The sequence below is a fragment of the Triturus cristatus genome, chromosome 6 (assembly GCF_964204655.1).
Source record: "Triturus cristatus chromosome 6, aTriCri1.1, whole genome shotgun sequence".
NCBI lineage: Eukaryota > Metazoa > Chordata > Amphibia > Caudata > Salamandridae > Triturus > Triturus cristatus.
This window is the reverse complement of record NC_140589.1, coordinates 1,290,228,150-1,290,240,940: the sequence shown is the minus strand read 5'-3', so window position 1 is coordinate 1,290,240,940 and position 12,791 is coordinate 1,290,228,150.

Here is a 12,791-nt window from a genome sequence, read left to right as displayed (position 1 = left end):
TTCTGCAGAATTTCAGCAAATTCACTTGCAGGCAACTTGCGTTAAAATTAAATGCAAGGGAATACCCTAGTTTGAAAAGTTAGGTGAGATGCCCGCAGGAATTTGTTTGAGAAGAAAATGTCTTCCTGAGACACTTTCTGCAAAAACTAGTATCTTGCTAACAAAAATTATGCAAAGTGCCACTCAAGTGAAATGTTGTGAAAGTTCAAAAGTTCATAAAGTGTGTGCAATGCAAAATTTGAGAATTTTGCAGACATAAAAGTGACTTCACTCGGGCCAAGGCAAAAGTTGACGTTTCAGCCATTGTAACTAGCATCAGTTGTCCTCAAAAAGCCAAACTCGCACTGTTTGTGTCATACCGTTATGGTCAGATGCGTTGTGTAACATGTAATTTGGCACATCAATGTTAGGAGCTCATAACCGCCGGCAATCAACTTGGTTTCGAGAGCATAATTCAATTAAATTGTGTAACTCAACAGACATCTGCAGTTATTGCATGTATCTCGGAGTGGAAATAAAGTCTTGTATACTATCCACACCCCCAGCACCATTTCCAAATAGGTTAGTACTAGAAACTAGATCTCTCCTTTCTTTTTATGTGCTGACTTTCCCACCACGACTGCAGACTCTCTGCAGTCGAAACATTACTATTAGTAAAATTAGACTTGGCTTTTTTCAATACCAAAAAAGAGTAAACTTACGCAAAAGTGTAAAAATACCTTTGTGAATTAGGCCCTAGTACTGAATAAGGTCATACTTTGTTTTCACTGCCAGCAGCACAGTTGATTAGAGGCAAAAGAAGGATGTCAAAATATGGTGTAGTCAAATGCTGCATCCTCCTGGACTAAAACCATTTCTCCTTAGTAGAGGATTTTAAGGCCCTAGATGCTCAGCTTATTAACTACACACCTTCATATATGGCTGGGCACCTGCTTGACCCCTTATTCTCTCATCTGAAGGGCCTGCAGGGAAACCTCTCAATGCCCTTACCTTGGTCAGATCACTTTGCTGTTCCTTTCTCCATTCCTATTCCCTTGGTTTTTAGAACACGGGAGGACCACCCAGTCTCCTTTTCTAGGATCTGGTTGAAATGCAAAAATTCTTCTTTGAATTCCACTCATGAGTCAAATCATCCCACTGTGAGTAACTCAGTGGAGTTAGACTCAACCACCATTGATAATTGGCTTCTGTCTTCACTTAACTCTTTAGTTCCTATTACTCATGTGAGGCATCACAGAACCTTTCTCACAGCACCATGATTCAATAATGCCTTGTGTGAAAACAAAAAGATTTGGAAACACTTAGGGCCTCATTTATGAAAAGTGACGCATCACTGCGTGAAAACAGTGATGCGCCACTTTTCACTGCGCCCTCCCTGCGACTCCAGTGATGCGTCATATTTACAGTATGACGCATCATGTCGCAAGGAGTCACAGATACGTCAGTATTTCTGACGTATCTGTAGGCGCAAAAGTGACGCATCGCTGGAGTGTGTCACAAAAGTGACGCAACTCCAGCAATGTGTCCTTTCACATGGGGCAAGCCCCATGTGAAAGGGCCTGCGTCAGTCTTACGCCTGCTGTGAGGCAGGCGCAAGAAATTGACGCATTTACACACTAGAAGTGGCGCAGTGAAATCTCGTAGATTTCACTGCGTCACTTTTACGACCCTTTGTTGCGTCAAAACGCCCCCCTTGCATACATTATACCTGGCGCAGGTATAATGTGGCGCAGGGGTTTACAAAGTGACGCATCTACCTAGATGCGTCACTTTGTAAATATGGCGCAACATGGCGCATGTTTAATGCCACTGGTGCGTCACAAAAAGTGACGCACCGGCGGCGCAAAAGTGACGCAGGGGCTCATAAATGAGCCCCTTAGAGTCTGGAGTAAGTCCTAATGTGAAAAGAATAAACCAAACCAGACTTTGGCGCTAAAACACTATCATAAAAAATGCTGCATTACTGGAACCTTTTTCTATTCATAAAATGTAACCATGGCACAAAATCGCCCCAAAACCCTTTTCAAGTAGTAAAAACATTAACAGATCCCACAAATATTTCTCCTCTTGATTCTCTTTCGCAACCTCAGTGTGACAAACTAGCAAGCTAAGTTGCTGAAATTTTATTCTATTCTATTCTGGGTGATAAATAGAGTGCATGCCTACCCAAGAGTTCAAGTTTCTTTTTCCTCTATGCCCAATCCTAACTGTTGTCAGCCACAATTTCAGTTAGACAACATCTGTGCTGCACCTGTGACCTGTGTTAACATCTGTGATACCAACTGTGACAATGCCTGTGTTGCACCGGTATGCTCACAGTTTCTCATTAGAGGATATTACCCCAGGACCTCCATCTCCTTGCTCTCTGAGTTCCTTTCTCTGCTTAGAACTCCCAACTTTTACCTCGCTTCTTAACGCCATTAAATCAGGTTCAACTTTAAACCCTTTTCAGCCTTCTGTGTTCATCAAAGATGGCTCACAATCTTTGGAAATACTACTTTAGCATCTGAATACATCACTCTCAGAAGGCAGCACCCCTAAAGCATGGAAACATGCCATGGTTATGCCCCTGTTGACAAAGCCAAATGTTGACCCGGTTACATGGTCCAAATATAGACCAATCTCTCTTTTGCCTACTTTGATGAAAGTTTTGGGCAAACATGTGCATAAATACCTTACGGCATATATAGAGCTAACTGGTCTGCTCCACCCCTCTCATTCGGGTTTCAGAGCCAGCCATAGTATTGAGTCATACTTTTAGATCTCAGTGCTGCATTTGACATGGTTAACTATCACATACTTCCCCAAAGATGAGAGGAAATGGGTGTGCATGTTAAAGCCTTGATTTGGCTAAGTTCTTTCCTGCAGGACTGTGTCTTCGATGTACATACTCAGCAGCATTGTTCAAAGGCTCACCCAATATCATTGGACGTACCTCAGGGCTCTACTCTCCATCTGACCCAATGTAATCTTTATGTAAGGCCACTTCGGGCATTGTGGAAAGCTGCGGTCTTTTTTCATATGCTGACAACAACCCAGAATGTAGTCTCCCAGTCATCTCAGGAGAATCAGAGTGCCAACGTTTTCAAAACCTGCCTTACAAAAGTATCAGCATATATGAACGCTAACTCTCTCAAATTGAATGAGGATAAGACTGAGGTTCTGTTAGTGAGTAACCACCCTCACCTTTGGGGACCACATCTGTGGTCCGTGACTCTTGGTGCATCGCCAACTCCATTACCCATTGTTAAGAATATTGTTTTTTGGCTTGACAGCAAGCTGTCTATGAACCATCAAATCACCGAGGTTGCATCCCTCTGTTTTGGAATCTTACGATGGCTAAGGAAAATCCTTGGACCTTTTCCTGTCTTAGCTTCAAGAACATTGATTTAGACCTTGATTATTGCCAGGCTGGGCTATGGTAATATTCTTTAATTAGGCGCCCCAAAGGTTTTGTGCAAGCGGCTTCAAATACTGAAAACTGCTGCTGCAAGACTTTTATTGCAGCTCCCTAAATTCACATCTACAGCCATACTTCTTAAAGATGTTCACTGGCTTTGAATTGAAAGACAAGTTCAATTTAAACCACTATGCCACAAAGGAAAAGAACAGCGATTATTGTTGAGTTAACACTGCATGGATCCTGTTCATCATTACTGGTGCTAAAGGTGTCTTGCCAGTAAAAGTTAGGTCCCTTAGGTGTTGTGCTCAATTATCCCTATCACTTCTGAATCCTCCTTAACTTCTTACCTTCTAATGATCTGTCTAGAGAATCTAGGATGTCATTAAGATTTTAACAATGGTTTGGTTGTGTTTCATTGGTAATGTGATCATACCATCTAGAATGCTCCAGGCGACGACTGGTGTATGACTTGCTACAAGGTAAAAAGGGAGATTCGCACTTGATAATTTGTACATGTATTGCTGGAAATCCCACCAAAAGTAAAAGTTAATTTCACTGATTAGTATGTGAATCCGTGAAAAGTAATATCTACAATAACTATCCCAAATAATATTTAAGCCAGGCTCATCCTAACACACCCAAACGGGTTTTGAAGTAAGAAAAGCAGAATAAAAGTTGTTGAACCATGCCCAAAAAAGCCATCAAACTTATCCTAAACCCTTTGAGTATCCATTACAATAGATGTTTTTCACACCAGGCACTTTTCTTTTTTGGTGCAACAGACTGGCCAATGCATAGAGCCAAAATCAGATTATAGGGCTTATTTATGAAGTCCTTGCGCCGCCAGTGCGTCACTTTTAAAATGGGAAAAAGTGACGTACAGGAGGAGCAAGGACTTCATAAGTAAGGCCCTATGGGGCAGATTTACAAGCTCCTTGCGCCACTTTTGCGTCACTTTTACCATGGGAAAAGTGACGCAAAAGTGGCGTAAGGAGCATGGAAATCTGCCCCTATGTTTTTATATTCCATGTGGTTAGTGAAAATGTCGGTCCACAATAAATGAACTCTAGAAGTAATATCTTTGCCCTAGCTCATCAACATATGTTCATGTCCTCATCAATTGGTTTTCTTTGTGAAGGCACCACTGAATAAGTAGTTTTCAAACAATGTTATCCTTTTCCGTAGATTTGTCCTGCATTCCACAGAGGCCAATGGTAACAATGACTTTTACTGGCATCCATAAAATGTATTTTCTTACTTTTCTTTTTCCGTTCTCTTCATTTGCTTTGTAGTGGGGGAGTTTACATTTACTATTTTTATAAAGCATTTCTATGTGTTATGTAGAATGCCTGAACCCCTCAACAATTTCTAAGAGCGCGTTTTGAGCTCAGCCCATGCTAGGAAGCAGCATTAGGTCTGCATCTGGGGGCTCTCTAGTTCCAGGCTTTTGTGGATGCTTAGTAGTAATAGCACAGAATAATACCAGTGACCACATTCTTCCTTCAGATTACTTTGAGTACTTCTTATAGAGTTATAGCCACTAAATTAAGGGCAAGATTTAGTAAGTCTTTGTATTGTACTTGTGTTGCACGAAGACAATGCAAAGGTTCAGTATGATTTACAAAGCCACACAAGGGGTGATTTGCGATGCCTTGCATGACTTTGTGAAGAAATGTAACACAACGCCCAGTGCTGTTTTGCATTACATTGCATGGTGGGAGGTATTCCATAGGTGGGGCATTGGTGCTTCCATATATCCACCAGTGGAATGTTACTCAATCTCACATTTACTAAAGGCAGTAGACCTGGAATTATGGCCAAAACTGAGCCTACCTCTGGGAGACATAATGAAGAGAAATATCTTTTTTCCAGAAGTATCTTCATTTCTCTTAGTTTCTTCCTCTTTCTATGCATGATGCATTATGCATTTGAACATGCAAAATCACAAGCAATACAAATAGACTCTCACTGACTGGAAGATGCAGTAGAAAGTTACTACAGTTTCATAAACGTGACACATCATAAAAGAAAAGTATTTTATCTCTTCACCATGAACTTTGCAAGGATTTGCAGTTCTCCATGTGAAACAGAATTTTGTCAGTTCTCTTGCCCCAGAGATGTGTACGGTTCTTACGTTACTCATGGTGAACACATCATGGGCCCTATTATCAAGCGGCAGTGATAATTATCGCTGGCCGCTCTTAGTGCGAATTTTCCCATCGTCGGCTATCGCTGGAACTTATCGCCATGTTAGCGCTGTATTAAATACGCACAGCGCCATGGTGATAAATCTTTCAGCGATAGCGGGGATATTGCCGTTTTCCATGGAACACCGCTGGTTTCCAGCGATGTTCCATGGAAAACCGCGATATCCTTGATGATAGGGCCTGTGGTCTTAGCCACACAATCCACCTCCCTTGTTAGGTATGCCTTAGTCTGGAATTTAACAGGCGTTAAATTCCAGCGTTAAGGCCCAGTTAGCGTCAAAAAAATCAGCGCTAAACCGGATGGGGCTTCGTTGTAAATACAGCGAAGCACCATTAGCGATATTTTCTAATGTAGTTGTAAGGGGCACGCCTACCTTGCATCTCATTAGCGATGCAAGGCGAGGCGATAGGAAACCGGGCGCTAAGGCAAGGAAACACGCGCTAGCGTGTCCTTGTTAATAAAGCGATAACATTATCGCCGCTTTTCGCCCGAAAACGGACGCTAAAGCGGCGATAATGTTGTCGCCTGCCCTTGATAATATGCCCCCATATTCTCTATTTACCTTTAGGGGAATTAATTGAGCCTCCTTCAGCCACTGGCTTCTTTTCCTCAGGAGCCAGCAGCCTTTGGCTTAAGCTATTTTTAGTGGCATACTGACTCAGTCAACAGGATTTGTTTAGTCTCATTATTTTACTACTGTCTCCCTAAGGTGTGTCTTCCAACTACATTAGAATGTATGATGAACTACCTTACATCGGAAATCAACTGACCAGTAGCACTAGGCAGCACTACAAAAGTACATGAGAAAGGAATTGTACAGAATAATAAGTGTTGCTTTATTTAACGTGGCATCCATTTTCATATGACTTTGTCAGTGCTTACTCCCCTGTGCGTCTAGGTAAACAACCATTGACAACACCAATAGATTTGATGTTTGTATTGCATGGGAACACCCGATTTGCAAGCCATACAAATGCCACACCTATCTGCTTTCCCGAACCTTGGTAGTAATTTGACACCACTTGTAGGAGGCACCCTAAGATTATATATGGTATTATTGAAGTACCATTTCAGTAAATATAGCGCAGTGTATTCATAAATATTGACCGGCAAAAATTGAGGCTGACTTTACTCAAGTTTTGTTCTGCACATGAAGTAGCTGACATTAAATTGATGTCTATGTATGCAGAGTATAAAAAACCGTATAAAGGGTTAAAAGCTGGTAGACTCCTTCAGTGTGGGCAAGATATTTCATTTTATTTAATACAAATAATGACGAGACCTATTATTTGCTGTACAATGAGGGATACCGGGATATCAGAAAGCTCTGTTTTCTGATCTCCTAACCCTCACCTTTTCAGCTGATCATTGCCTGCTGGAACGTTTGCTTTCTGTCAGACATCATTGCTTTAATAAGACAGTTCTATCTTCAAGCATTTCTTTTCAGTGAACACTATTGCTATTTTAGGATGGGCATTTTATATAGTTTTACAATGCAGTTTGCAGTTAAGATCAAACTGGTTAGCACTTAATGGGAACATGTCTACTGCCAGCTCTATTTTAGTTTGGTTCTGAATTGCAACACCCAATAATGAAGTAAAGACATAACCTGCAAGAATTAATTGGATTCTTTAACCGACTGTGACAAAATGCCCAATACATATTAACAAAGCCCAAACAGTGTTTACAAGATTCAGTCACATAGACTGCAATTTTGAATATTTTCAGAAAAATAAAAAGCAAATGAATGAGTACCATTATGTTTAGTGCTGCCAATTAATTGTCCCAACTGCACATTATAGTGGAACCAGTGAGAGCTCTGGGTTTTTCCAGAACAGGTGGGTTTCAGGTGGGAGTTCTGCTCTCTGAATATTGTCATTATTCTAAATCACAAGAGCGACCCTTATGTCCCTGTGAACCGGGTAAGTACAATGTACTACAAACAACATTCACAAGGAACTCATTTGAAGATATTCATCTGTTACATACAACATCAATGGTTGCTTTTGAGTTAATCTCACACATGTAAGTCAAGAACAATAAAGAATGAAAAATAAAGTAAGACCAAATCAATGATAAACACAGTAAGCCCACACACTCTGAATATTGTCGTCTGAGTTACAAGGGCTTTTCCACTCGGATATCTCTGCTATCATCACCATTTAAATGATGAGCAGGCGCGTAGCTAGGGGAGGGCGGTGGGGGCGGACCGCCCCAGGCGGCACTGTTTTTAGGGCGGCCGCTCAGCACTGGTGGCCTGTTGCGGCTGCGGCGGCCTTTATAATTTATTTAGGGACAGATTTGACTGTCCCTAAATAAATTATAAAGTCCGCCGCGGCCGCAACGGCGCGCGCGGCCGGCGGCCCGGTTAAAAGTTTAAACTTGTCTTCAAGCAGCGCGGTGAGCGCGCTGCGCACTGCACGCACCTGACCAGCAGACCTACTTGTTTGTGGTGCGCCAGTGCGTCAGCGCCTGCTGCAGTGCTGCCTTGCCAATGCCATCATGACGTCGGTCGGTTCCGGTTCGGCAAGACTAGAGCCAGGACTTCGTATTGGTCACCCAGCCTGCTCCAGGGCCTCGCGATGAGAACGTTACGTAGTGGTGACGCTTCACGCGCTTCACCACTACGCACTCGTGAGGACCCAATTCTGTGCTGCACAGGTCGGAGTCGGATTGTCGGAGAAAATAAGTTTGTTTATTCCTATTCCCCTTTCCTGACCCCTGCAGCTGCTTATCGCATCAGGCTGTGACACAGAGTTCGACTAGTAGGTAAGAGAATGTGGTACTATTTTTTTTCTTTTAAAAATATGTGCAGGCCCAGCAGGACACATACTTCTGTGCACGTCATTTAAACAGTTTTTATCCTTCTCATGGCCGATGCAGGACACAATATGACAACGCAATTCAGAATGCCCAGATAACGCTAGTGATTAATGATCCTGCTGGAGAGCAATCGTTTGTCTGTTGGTAGTTTTTAAGTGCAGATGAACTGTATTTTATGTGGATAGCTCAGTGGGTTACTGCCTTTGTCACAGAGATCCTTGTGTTACTTGCAGTTCAGAAGTTACAATCCTAACATAGGACAGTGACCAATGAACTGTCATCAAAGAGCTGCATACAAACATGAATGGTATCGTTTTTTTTGTTTTGTGATATAGTTAGAGCTTCCTCAGTCTTTCATCATTCTAATGTTGCTAAAATGAGTATGTTTGAGCAGAGATACATTTTTATCAGTAAAGCTGATCCCCATGGAATACTCTGTTAAATCCTAAGGTTGTGTTTCCCCAGACCAAATCCTCTCAAAATATACTGCCCACCAGTATGGATGACATGTGATTCCTACACCTTGTAATCCTCATTGGCTTATGTGACATTCCCTGTAGACTGATTTACATACTTGTATGATTGATTGTCTCTGTATAATGTGTTTGTGGTGTAAAGTGCTGACACACTACACTACACTGATATGAGTAGCGCTAAACAACAAATGCATATGAGAGAGGGGCTACGGAGCGATGAGGGGCACTGGTGGAGGGTGGCAGTGAGGGAATATGAGGAGGAGGTAGTTGGAGGGGCTGTGGAGCGATGAGGGGCACTGGTGGAGGGTGACTGCAGGGCTCGAGTCGGGGTACCAGGCGGGTGGACGGTGTCCCCTCACTTATTTTAACGGGAGCTCGATTACTGGAGCAAATGGAGCCACACATTTACTCTTTGGCCTCTCTGGGGCGAGATTGGAGCTCATTCAGAACGCTGCTCACGCGCTGGCTTCTCTGATGCAATGGCATCTAAGGGGTGAGCGAGGGGAGGCAATGAGTCTGATGGTGCAAGCCACTTTCGTGACATTACTTCCTGTTGTGACGTCAGCGTCCCCATACTTCTTTTTTTAGGACTTGTGCCCTGGGTGACAGTGAGGGAATCCGAGGAAGAGGTCATGGTGTGGAGGGGGAGCTAGGGTGAGATGAGGAGCACTGGTGGAGGGTGGTAGTGAGGGAGTCTGAGGAGGAGGTCATGAGGGGGAGAGGCTGCAGAGAGATAAGGGGCACTGGTGGATGGTGGCAGTGAGGGAGTCCAAGGAGGAGGTCATGAGGGGGAGGGGCTATGGGGAGATGAGGGGCACTTGTGGCGTGAGGCAGTGAGGGAATCTGAGGAGGAGGTCACTAGGGGGGCCATGGAGGGACGAGGGGCACTGTTGGAAGGTGGTAGTAAAGGTATTTACAGAGAAAGAGGTTATTAGTGTGGCGCCAAAAAAGACTTTCGCATCAGCGCTAAAGCCGGCCCTGTCATGGCCTTTCTGTTTTTGTTTATTTAATTAGCAGTCGGGTCATAAGGGCTACTGTGGAACATGCTTTAAAGTGCTGCTAATTATATTTACTGCTATATTCAATGTTTTACGTTTTAAGGTGATTTTACTAATGTTTTTACCGGGAAAAAGCAAAGTGGAGCTCGATAGTGCCTGATATGGGGCTGGGGCCCAAGGTCAGCTGTGAGAAATGGTGCACTGGAGAGAGGAGTAGTGGATAATCAAGCCTGTAAGGGAGAGCGTTGCCGAGTCCGGGGTCAGCTGGAGGTAGTAATGTGGAGGGATCCTCCATGAAGGCTCAAACAGATGGAGCCTGAGTAGTATCACTTGCCTGATACTCCCACCTCAAAAAAATCCTCTTCCCATCAAAGGAACATTACATGGAAAAAGCACTTTTTGTGAGTGATAATATTTAGAAAGAGATTTGGAAAAGAGTGAGTTTTACTGGTCCTTATAAGGCTAAGAAGAGATAAAGGAGGGCTCTGAAGCAGGCCTGCCCAGACATATATGCGACAAATCGAGCCCGCAGTGGCCCACCCAAATGCACCCTTGGCCCACCCAAATAAAAATTCCTGGAGCCAGGCCTGATGTGTGGCAAAAATATTTGTGCATGTTTGTTATGTGGCATTGCTCTGTGGTGGTGACTGTTTTTAAGCTGCCTCATCTGGAGGCATCCGACTGGGCCTCAGTGGGTTTATCCTGCTGGCTACGATGCATGCTAGTATTTTACAATGAACATTTATGTGCGATGGGGATAGTGATATGTATGGTTAGGGTTGAATGGCCACACAGTGTTAAAGATCCTCAACCCTTTACGTTCAAAGAATGGGTGAGCACAGCTCTAAACGGTTTGAAGCTGAAAGGCTCTCCACAGAGAAGAGGCATGGGGCTTCAAAAAGCATTCCATAAGCGATCAATGACTGGGTGTATAATAATGTTAACAGACAAATCTTGTGGTTCCAGCATCTGAGCAGTACTTCCAAAATTAAGACCCATTACACACATTAAAATCCCACTCCACATTGAGGAAGAATGTAACAGCTTGGACCCAGGGGCTTAGTTGATCCTCGACCATTTACATTCAAACAATGGATGTCTGGAGCTGACAGCATGGCACTCCACAGAGCAGCCCTGCCCTGGCACTGCCTCCCAGCCCGTGTCTCTCTCGGCAGTGGCTCCCTTCCTGTGTCCTGGGTAGACTTGGGGGTAAGTTACAGGCTCAGCCCACAGGACAGGCGGCTCTCAGCTTCCCACCATTGGCTGCACTTCCAGCCCATTAGGAAAATGAAGACCCCTCTCCGGTTGCCCGAGCGGCTAATGCCGTTTTCTGGAAACCCTCCTCATTCTCTTTATCACTCCCTGGCCTCTCTCCCTCACACTGGCCCTCCTCATTCTCTTCCTGTCTCGCCTGTTGGTCGCCCCCCTAAGTATGTGCATCTACAGTCCCTCTACCAATTTGCCTGCCTCTACTCCTTCATTACCTCCCGCTGCTCTCTGACACAAGCCTGACCATGTAATTGCACGTTCTTTTTTCTTCCTGCATCGCGTCCTCTTCCATGAGGTTCCCTCCCTGTCCGGAGTGTGTCTTGCTGTGCATTGCCCTCCCAGGTTCTTTTGTGTCCTCCGTCCCCAGACGTGAACCAACCCCTGCCATAGAGACCCTGGCTCTGGCTGCCACCACTGTGGAGTGCTGCTGGAGGCTGAGTGAGGTAAGAGCTAAACGTTTTCAGAGGGGATATTTAGTGAGTGGCAGAGTGGCAGCATAGCTGCCAAGGTTTCAGATGTGTGACATTTTCTCATAACTTCAGTGTAATTATGATTGACATTTCAACGATTATGAGCATAGCTCCCAAGGTTTCAAATTGCTATGTGTGACATTTTCATAATTCAATTGTAGTTGTGAGTGACATTTCAACGACTATGAGTGACACTTCTTTGCGAGCAAAACTCAAGCAATGAAGACGAGGGAAACATATATATATATATATATATATATATATCAGTAATTACACCCATTTGAGCAATGAGAAACTCTAAGAAGACTAAAACTGGTACAAATGTCTGCGGCGGCGGACTCATAGATGCACTATTACAAGCTGGTTTTGGGTACCAAGAGCACACGTCTTTTCATTCCCAGGGAGTTAGTTGCTGCTGCTTGGAAGTAATGACAGGGAGCGGCCCCTGGATGTTGCCTTTGGGCCACCAGAGTGGGCTTTGTATCTGGTCTGTGTTGGCAAGGTGGAGCTGACTGACCCCTTTGTGCTGCGTTTAGTTTTAAGGGCACACAGTGAGTCATTCCCTGTGAATAATTAATTTGCTGTTTTTGAAAGATAAAGAATCACAGGCTTCGACACTGTTAAGTTGGTTTTGGGTCCCCAGAGCACATCACGTTCGTGCAGGTCCCCACTGCTTTAATGGTGGGACCATGATGTATGGTCATTTAATGTCAGCTGTAGATGAAGGTTACATGAACAGTGTCATGTGTGTGCATGTTTGCATTGTGTTGAGGGGATTACCAGGTAATTGTTCACGCAGCTCTCTGATGGATGTCATATGAGGTTTTTCTGAGTCCCCAGATAGATCATGCAGTCTGTGTGTTCTCTTTTGTACTGCCAGTCACCGGTGTATTCAACTGTGTAGCCTTGGACCGTGTCATGTATGTGCATGTAACTTGCATGATCAAGGTAACTATTCGAGGCGATATTACGTTTTTTTCGGACCTCTTTGAAGTGCATGCCCTCCCGCGGGGGGGGGGGGGGGGCGGCAATCTGAGGGATAGCCCCGGGCGCCACAAGCTCTAGCTACGCCACTGATGATGAGCCTTCTGGTGCTCATGCATTTGAACAAACTGAAAGGGATTGTGCTGCAAGGCTACAGTCT